Source organism: Garra rufa, chromosome 7, assembly GCF_049309525.1.
Source record: "Garra rufa chromosome 7, GarRuf1.0, whole genome shotgun sequence".
Taxonomy (NCBI): domain Eukaryota; kingdom Metazoa; phylum Chordata; class Actinopteri; order Cypriniformes; family Cyprinidae; genus Garra; species Garra rufa.
In genome coordinates, this window is record NC_133367.1 from 7,641,613 (window position 1) to 7,650,718 (window position 9,106).

Consider the following 9,106-nt stretch of genomic DNA (forward strand, 5'->3'; position numbering starts at 1 on the left):
CTCCACATGGGTCCTGCGCACTGTAGAGAAAGGGTACTGCATTCAGTTCGGCGCCAAGCCGCCACCTTTCAGCGGGGTATTCCCAACTCTGGTGAGCCCCGAGCAGGGTCTGGTAATGGAACAAGAAGTAGAAACTCTATTTAGGGAGGAGGCCACCGAGGCAGTCCCTCCTCAAGACAGAGAATCCGGGTTCTACAGCCGGTACTTCATAGTTCCCAAGAAGGATGGAGGGCTCCGGCCCATAATAGATCTCAGGCAACTGAACCACTCAGTAAAGAAACTGAAGTTCAGAATGCTCACTATCAAGCATGTAGTGTCCGAGGACCGGTTTGTCACGATAGATCTAAAAGACGCATACTTTCACGTCGCCATCCTTCCTCAACACAGGAAGTTCCTCAGGTTCGCTTTCAGGGGCAAAGCTTACCGATACAGGGTACTTCCTCTCGGCCTAGCTCTCTCTCCCCGCACTTTCACGAAGTGTGTGGATGCTGCCCTGGCTCCTCTGTGACTCCAGGGCATCCGCATACTCAACCCCATATATGACTGGCTCATCTTAGCCAGGTCAGAGCAGTTAGCGGTTCAACACCGAGGTGTCGTTCTCGCTCACATGAAAGAATTAGGGTTGAGACTCAACGCCAAGAAAAGTGTACTTTCTCCACTACAGAGGACCACTTACTTAGGCGTGGTGTGGGATTCGACTACGATGCAGGCACGAATGTCACCTGCTCGGATCGAGTCGATCCTCACTGCAGTAAATGCGGTCAAGCTAGGCCAGTCACTCACTGTAAAACAGTGGTGGCTCAAAACCAGGGGGTTCTCCCCAAGGGGAAACCCGTTTCGCAAGATCAAGGTCACGCGGCGCTGCCTACGTGCCTTGGCCATGTGGAAGAATCCCTGGTTCCTCTCTCAGGGTCCAGTTCTGGGAGCTCCTTGTCGCTGCGTCATGCTAGCGACGGACGCATCCCTCACTGGTTGGGGAGCGGTCATGAGTGGCCGCTCAGCCACTGAGAGCAGTCCAGTATCTCTGGACGTGGGAGCAGACGTCCTGTTGAGGCAGGGGCCGAGGCCCGGGGAATGGATGCTTCACCCAGAAGGGCAAGAAGCAGATCTGGAGAGTGTTTGTCCAGGTTCAGTGGACCTCTTTGCGACTCAAAAGATATCGCAATGTCCCCTCTGGTACTCTCTAGTGCCTCCAGTTCCTATAGGACTGGACGCTATGGTACAGATGTGGCCGAGGCCTCGTCTGTACGCCCTTTTCCCGATCGCTCTGCTCCCGGGAGTTCTGGAACAAGCGTAACCCCCGAGGGGGCACACCTCATAGAGGCCGGTCTCTCAATCAAGGTGGTCGAGACCATCCCTCACTCCAGAGCTCCCTATATGAGGAAACCCTATGACCTAAAAGGAGGTGGTCGACTGCACGGTGTAACCCACACCAGTTTGACCCAGTTTACTGCCCGTTCGGTACAGTACTGGAGTCTCTGCAGTCTCACCGTCCGCAGGACTAACCCACTCAACCTGATGCAAAGCCGGTTAGTGGGCAAAATCCCCTGGTCACACGTTTCCTCCACGGTCGGGAGATCAAGGCTTCATCAGGAAGTAATGAAGCATGGAGAATTCTAAGCATACAGACTCAGAAGATGGGACCTCTGGCGACTCGATAGATATTGCAAGGTTCTCTCTGGTTCTCCTTAGTGCCTCCAGGTCCGCCCGGACTGGAAGCCATAGCACAGACGTGGCCGAGGCTGCATCCATATGCATTCTCCCGATCGCTGTGCACCCTGGAGCCCTGGAAAGAGCATGCCAGCATCGACTCGGCTAGTCCGACCATGGTCTCGGACCTCCCCTCTCAGGCTGGGGGCGCGGTTTGCCCACGCAACTCATAGACTCGGGTCTCTCAACCGAGGTTGTTGAGACCCTGCTCCTATCCAGAGCTCCCTCTACGAGGAAACCTTAAGTGGAACTTGTTTGCTTCATGGTGTCACGAACACCATCCAGACCAAGTTACTGCCCGTTGGTACAGTACTAGAGTCCCCGCAAACTTACCTGTCCACAAAACCAGCTCACTCCACCCTGAGGGTGTTCGTGGCGGCTTATTGGCCTACCACGCCCCTCGTGGTGGCGTGTCGATATGGTTTCCTTGGTGGTGCACTCAGGTTGAGACACCGAGGGGTCTCAAGCCTCTATTACCTCCATCCTTGGAGTGCGACCCATGGGAAGTATATTTGTCCAGTGTGAGCACTGGACACATACGGCCACAAAAGAAAGCATGTGGCACGATCAGAGCTATCAGTACATGGAGCACGGATGCCATTCCTACTACTTCCAAGCCCTCTGGTCTCCCAGCTCCATGAGGAGCCAAGACTTACTCCTACTGAGGCTGTCTGCCTCTAGAAAGCTCTGACGGCAGATGTCCCCATTCAGGACATCTGCAACACTGCGGGTTGGTCCTCGCCCCTGATGTTCGTCAGGTTCTATGGAATTGACCTCGAAGTCACTCCAGGCTCCTTCGTCCTCTCGACATAGCGAAAAGCCACCAAGCGTAAGAGCTGATGGATCGAGCGTTGCCAGGCTTCCTCTCATTTTAGAGAGTCTTCTATGAAGCCTCCGTTCTCCAGAGGCTCCGCTTCTGTACTTACAAGCGTGAGTGTAGTCAGGTCTCCCCTCACAAAAGGGTTTATGTTTGAGACCTCCACTCTTAAGAGCTTCTCATAGGGTTGAGCGTTATCAGGCCTCCTCTCACTGTAGAGAGTCGTTTATGAAGCCTCCGTTCCCCAGAAGCTCCGCTTCCAGTACTTCTTAGCGTGAGTGTAGCTAGGTCTCCCCTCACGGAAGGGTTATTTGAGACCTCCACTCTTAAGAGCTGTTGGATTGAGCGTTGAGATTTCCTCTCATTTTAGAAGCCTCCGTTCTCCAGAAGCTCCGCTTCTAGTACTAGAATAAGCCCAAAAGAAATCAGCCATCTCCCTAGCCAGGAGGAGACTTCTCAAGGCGCATTCTTTTAGTTAAAAGAAGAGAAGTCGTTACTCGCCACATCCCTTATTCAGTCCCTCTTGTGCTGGCGAATTCCAGACAAAGGACTACTATTCCCCGTGGGCCTGAGGGCCGGGGATCACATTACCTTTTGTCCGTAGAAAGCTAGACAAAGGTTCTTTCTCTCAAGTCCTGGTAGGGTCACCAGGCCGAGCTCATTCAGTCCCTCTTGCTCTGGCGTAACCCCAGACAAAGGACTAAGACTCCTCGAGTGCCTGAGGGCCGAGGAGTACCTCTCTCTATGGCTTACGACTTGGCAAGGCTAAGGAAAAATATGGCTCGGTCCCTCTTGTTTTGGCCCTCCCCAGACAACGGACTAAGACTCCTCGCGTGCTCGAAGGCCGAGGAGTGCCCCTTGCACTGACTACGTAAGCCGAGTAGAAGGTCTGCTCTTATCTAGCGTGAGTGTAGCTAGGTCTCCCCTCACGGAAGGGTTAATTGAGACCTCCACTCTTAAGAGCTGTCGGATTGAGCGTTGAGATTTCCTCTCATTTTAGAGAGTACTCTATGAAGCCTCCGTTCTCCAGAAGCTCCGCTTCTAGTATCATACAACCCTCTTGTCCGCAGAATGCTAGACAATGGTCCGTTTCCATCGCGTTCTGGCAAGACTACCAGACCGAGTGTAATTCGGTCCCTCTGGTTCTGGCCCTTCCCAGACCAAGGACTAAGACTCCTCGTCTGCCTAAGGGCCGAGGAGTGCCTCCTACACTGGCTGGCTACCAGGCGAAGGCCCATACTGTCCTCCCCCTGTGCCCGAGGGCCGGGGACTGCAGTGCCCTCTTGTCCGCGCAAGGCTAGACAAAGGCTTATTCCCTCGCGTCCTGGCGGGTACCAGGCCGAGTTCTTGAGTCCCTCTTGTTCTGGCAGAGCCCCAGACAAAGGACTATCCTCTCCTCGTGAGCCCGAGGGCCGAGGAGCACCTCTCGCTCTGGCTGGCGACCAGACAGAGGTGGACCACCTGGCTGAGGTCCATTTCTCCCTCTGCACCTATCAATGGCAGGCAAAGGTCGAGAACTCCATCCTCGTGAGCCCGAGGGCCGAGGATCATATCACCCTCTTGTCCGTAGAACACTAGACAATGGTTTATCTTCCTCGCGTTCTGGCAAGACTACCAGACCGAGCGTAATTCGGTCCCTCTGGTTCTGGCCTTTCCCAGACCAAGGACTAAGACTCCTCGTTTGCCTAAGGGCCGAGGAGTGCCTCCTACACTGGCTGGCTACCAGGCGGAGGCCCATACTGTCCTCCCCGTGTGCCCGAGGGCCGGGGACTGCAGTGCCCTCTTGTCCGCATAAGGCTAGACAAAGGCTTATCCCCTCGCGTCCTGGTGGAGTACCAGGCCGAGCTCTTGAGTCCCTCTTTTTCTGGCGGAACTCCAGACAAAGGACTACCTTCTCCTCGTGTGCCTGAGGGCCGAGGAGTACTCTTGAGGTCGAGTACACCGTCCTCGTGGGTCTGAGGACCGAGGACCATTTTCTATCTGTCCACGTAGACAGTGGTTATTGCAGTCCCTCTTGTTCTGGCTGCTCCCAGACAAAGGACTAAGACTCTGCGTGTGCCTGAGGGCCGCGGAGTACCTCTCGCTCTGGCTGGCGACCAGAGAAGCAGAGGCAAACCCCGTGTGCCTGCGGGCCTTGGAGCACTCTCTAGGTCGAGTGCATTGTCCTCCTGGTGCGAGGACTACCTTACACCATCTGTCCGCGGAATGCTAGACAGTGGTCATTTCGGTCCCTCTTGTTCTGGCTATCTCCCAGACAAAGGACTAAGACTCTGCGTGTGCCTGAGGGCCGCGGAGTACTTCTCGCTCTGGCTGGCGACCAGGCAGAGGAAGACCTCAATTCCTCGTGTGCCTGCGGGCCGAGGAGCACTCTTGGGGTCGAGTGCACTGTCCTCGTGGGTCTGCGGACCGAGGACTACTTTATACCATCGGTCCACGGAATGCTAGGCAGTGGTCGTTGCAGTCCCTCTTGGTCTGGCTACTCCCAGACAAAGGACTAAGACTCTGCATGTGCCTGAGGGCCGCAAAGTACCTCTCGCTCTGACTGGCAACCAGAGAAGCAGAGGTAGAACCCTGTGTGCCTGCGGGCCAGGGAGCACTCCCAAGGTCGAGTGCATTGTCCTCTTGGTGCGAAGACTACCTTACACCATCTGTCCGCGGAATGCTAGACAGTGGTCACTTCGGTCCATCTTGTTCTGGCTATCTCCCAGACAAAGGACTAAGACTCTGCGTGTGCCTGAGGGCCGCGGAGTACCTCTCGCTCTGGCTGGTGCCCAGACAGGAGAAGACTACCATTCCTCGTGTGCCGGAGGGCCGAGGATTACATGGCCTTTTTTGTCCGCGTAATGCTAGACAAGGGCTCTTTCCTTTCCACCCTGGTTGAGCAGACACTGCGCAGGGCTTGGAAATTATGGGGGCGTTGGTAGTCTCGTTCCCCATAGCGTTCCTAGACGTGGCTCGAGTTCCCGGAAGGGAACGTCTCGGGTTACGTATGTAACCTTAGTTCCCTGAGGGAACGAGACGCCGCGTCTCGGACCATAATTCCCGCACCCTGCGGCGCTCGCTTCATTCCTTAAGAGCTGCCGCGGGCGTCGAACGCACGTGCTTTATACTTCCCGGTCGATGACGTCACCGCGCCTGTGACGTCACTCCCGTCATTTCATTGGTTGTTAGACATAGTTCAGAGTGCGGCCCGCCAATGGCGTTCCCCATAGCGTTCCTAGACGCGGCGTCTCGTTCCCTCAGGGAACTAAGGTTACATACGTAACCCGAGACGTTTTACATTTAAGTTTACTTTGCTAAAAAAAAGGCCATCGGTTTTAAAACATTAAGTAAGCTGAACTTGTTAGGATTTACAGTGATAGTCTGAGGCTCATCAATATTATCTGAGCTGCTGAAAATCCTCTATTTCATCATAATAGCCCCTGTTTTCACCTCATCTATTACGCTGATCTCCTGTAAATTGGTTGGTAAAGTTTATTTCATTCTTATCGTCAGACTTAAACTGTGCAGTCACTATTATGATATCTACACAACACAAATGTCCTAACAGCATTTCATAAGTCTGTGTTGAACTGTGTTTAATATAAAACACAAAACTATAAACCAATGAACAACAAAACAAGCTCAAATGGAAGGAATAATGGGAATCATGTTTTTAGTTGGGTACATAAATGTACATTTATTTATGTATTCTTTTGTTTTGTTCTTAACATTTTATTACTTGTTTTATTTAATCATGGATTTTTCTATATTTTGATGAGGGAGCAGATAAATGTAGAATTGAAATATTAGATAAAAATCTTAATCTAAAAAAACTAAACAGAAATGCATGTGCAAATTAATATAAAAATCAACTAGATAAAAAGTTTGTTAGCAAACTTTAAGTTGGCTTGAGAAAGCCTAGCCAGTAAGTTTTAAGTAGTTTTAAAAGCTTTTAGTTTAAAGAAAGTTTAAAGGTTTTCAGTTTGAAATAGTTTTAGTTTGATTAATAAAGTTTGAAGATAGATAGGCTAGATAGATATAAATAGTTTGAAAATAGATAGATTTATAGATATAAATAGTTAGAAGATATAAATAGTTTGAATGTGAATAGATGCTAAGGTGTTGCTATGCGGTTGCTAAGGTACCCAGGGTGGTTGCTAAGGTGTTGCTATGCGGTTGCTAGCATTATTTAAGCAAGACTAGCAAGTTGTTAACATGATTTTAGCATGACTAACAAGTCGCTAGCATGATTTTAGCATGACTAGCAAGTCGCTAGCATGATTTTAGCATGACTAGCAAGTTGCTAGCATGATTTTAGCACGACTAGCAAGTCGCTAGCATGATTTTAGCACGACTGGCAAGTCGCTAGCATGATTTTAGCATTATTTTACCACGACTAGCAAGTCGCTAGCATTATTCTAGCATGACTAGCAAGTCGCTAGCATGATTTTAGCACGACTAGCAAGTCGCTAGCATGATTTTAGCATGACTAGCAAGTCACTAGTATGATTTTAGCATTATTTTAGCATGACTAACAAGTCGTTAGCATGATTTTAACATGACTAGCAAGTCGCTAGCATGATTTTAGCATTATTTTAGCACGACTAGCAAGTCGCTAGCATTATTCTAGCATGACTAGCAAGTCGCTAGCATGATTTTAGCACGACTAGCAAGTCGCTAGCATGATTTTAGCATGACTAGCAAGTCGCTAGCATGATTTTAGCATTATTTTAGCATGACTAGCAAAGTCGCTAGCATGATTCTAGCATGACTAGCAAGTCGTTAGCATGATATTAGCATGACTAGCAAGTCACTAGCATGATTTTAACAAGACTAGCAAGTCGCTAGCATTATTTAAGCAAGACTAGCAAGTCGCTAACATGATTTTTAGCATGACTAGCAAGTCGCTAGCATGATTTTAGCATGACTAGCAAGTCACTAGCATGATTTTAGCATGACTAGCAAGTCGCTAGCATGATTTTAGCACGACTAGCAAGTCGCTAGCATGATTTTAGCACAACTAGCAAGTCGCTAGCATGATTTTAACATTATTTTAGCATGACTAGCAAAGTCACTAGCATGATTCTAGCATGATTAGCAAGTCGCTAGCATGATTTTAGCATGACTAGCAAGTCGCTAGCATGATTTTAGCAAGACTAGCAAGTCGCTAGCATGATTTTAAACATGACTAGCAAGTCGTTAACATGATTTTTAGCATGACTAGCAAGTCGCTAGCATGATTTTAGCAAGACTAGCAAGTCGCTAGCATGATTTTAGCATGACTATCAAGTCGCTAGCATGATTTTAGCACGACTAGCAAGTCGCTAGCATGATTTTAGCATTATTTTAGCATGACTAGCAAGTCGCTAGCATGATTTTAGCATGACTAGCAAGTCGCTAGCATGATTTTAGCAAGACTAGCAAGTCGCTAGCATGATTTTAAACATGACTAGCAAGTCGCTAGCCTGATTTTAGCATGACTAGCAAGTCGCTAGCATGATTTTAGCATTACTAGCAAGTCGCTAGCATGATTTTAGCATTATTTTAGCATGACTAGCAAGTCGCTAGCATGATTTTATCATTATTTTAGCATGACTAGCAAGTCGCTAGCATGATTTTAGCTTGACTAGCAAGTCGCTAACATGATTTTAGCACGACTAGCAAGTCGCTAGCATGATTTTAGCAAGACTAGCAAGTCGCTAGCATGATTTTAACATTATTTTAGCACGACTAGCAAGTCGCTAGCATGATTCTAACATGACTAGCAAGTCACTAGCATGATTTTAACAAGACTAGCAAGTCGCTAGCATTATTTAAGCAAGACTAGCAAGTCGCTAACATGATTTTTAGCATGACTAGCAAGTCGCTAGCATGATTTTAGCATGACTAGCAAGTCACTAGCATGATTTTAGCATGACTAGCAAGTCGCTAGCATGATTTTAGCACGACTAGCAAGTCGCTAGCATGATTTTAGCACAACTAGCAAGTCGCTAGGATGATTTTAACATTATTTTAGCATGACTAGCAAAGTCACTAGCATGATTCTAGCATGATTAGCAAGTCGCTAGCATGATTTTAGCATGACTAGCAAGTCGCTAGCATGATTTTAGCAAGACTAGCAAGTCGCTAGCATGATTTTAAACATGACTAGCAAGTCGTTAACATGATTTTTAGCATGACTAGCAAGTCGCTAGCATGATTTTAGCAAGACTAGCAAGTCGCTAGCATGATTTTAGCATGACTAGCAAGTCGCTAGCATGATTTTAGCACGACTAGCAAGTCGCTAGCATGATTTTAGCATTATTTTAGCATGACTAGCAAGTCGCTAGCATGATTTTAGCATGACTAGCAAGTCGCTAGCATGATTTTAGCAAGACTAGCAAGTCGCTAGCATGATTTTAAACATGACTAGCAAGTCGCTAGCCTGATTTTAGCATGACTAGCAAGTCGCTAGCATGATTTTAGCATTACTAGCAAGTCGCTAGCATGATTTTAGCATTATTTTAGCATGACTAGCAAGTCGCTAGCATGATTTTATCATTATTTTAGCATGACTAGCAAGTCGCTAGCATGATTTTAGCTTGACTAGCAAGTCGC